Here is a 1,131-nt window from a genome sequence, read left to right as displayed (position 1 = left end):
CACATGACATCCATCCGTGCCCTTTTTACATCTGGGCACATATGAGACGACCCGCTCCATGAAACCCACCAAACCCATAACCCGCGAACCGCCATTTATAAACCAAATAATACCCCAAACCCCAGCGATTTATAACCCAAATTAAACCCCATCTAAAACCCTTACTGCAGCAGTACACCATCGGCGGCAAGCAAAAGTTCGATTACGGCCAGTCAAAGTGCATTCATGTGACGGTAAAAAAAAAGTAGAAACCAAACACCGGCGCCACAGAGATTCAGAAAGGCGTCGAAATTGGAAGTTTGAAGACAGAAGACAGAGTAAAAAACTTTAGATTTTGTAAAAGCAATTAGGGTTGAAATATTAGGGTTCTTCCAAGTTGTTGAATTGATTTCTGGTCATGTTGTCAATCGATCATCCAAAACTGTGAGCATACCAAAAGATGTAGGCGATTGAGAAGTAGAATTGGCCTGGGCAATTGGTGCTGCAGTTGATTTTTGTCTCTAACTATATCGTGAAAGAACTGAAGTTTTGTCATTTTTGGTTTTGCCTGGAGAAGCTTATGGAACCATTGTTCTACTGCTTTGGGTCCTTGGGCAATATTGCGATGAGCTACTGAAATTGACAATATGGCAATAGCAATTGAGCAAAACAATAGAATTGCGCTTAGTTTTCCCATATCTCTTCTTTAGTTCTGTCTTTATCTTTGATTTCTCCAAAATTTCACATGTTAATAAATAGTATATAGAGAGAAGTTGGATGAATTTAGAAAGAAAAAAATGGAGTTACTTTCTCATTTACATGCTGTTAGGTGGGAGTAGTTGAATTAATTATTTTCTTCTTCTTTCTATTTTGGTGTAGTTGCAATGCGAAAGGAGATGTAATTTGGGTTATATTTGGGTTATAAATCGTTGGACTGTGGGTTTGGGGTATTATTTGGTTTATAAATGGTGGGTCGGGGGTTATGGGTTTGGTGGGTTTCATGGAGCGGGTCGTCTCATATGTGCCCAGATGTAAAAAGGGCACGGATGGATGCCACGTGACACCTCCGTCTAACAAAGGGCAGATTTGTCAGGATAGTAAGACGGCAGGGACTTTTATGGCCCAATAGTATAACGGGGGACAATTTTGAAT

The sequence above is a fragment of the Nicotiana attenuata genome, unplaced genomic scaffold, assembly GCF_001879085.1.
Source record: "Nicotiana attenuata strain UT unplaced genomic scaffold, NIATTr2, whole genome shotgun sequence".
Lineage (NCBI taxonomy): Eukaryota > Viridiplantae > Streptophyta > Magnoliopsida > Solanales > Solanaceae > Nicotiana > Nicotiana attenuata.
The sequence above is the reverse complement of the archived record's forward strand: the minus strand, read 5'-3'. Positions refer to the sequence as shown.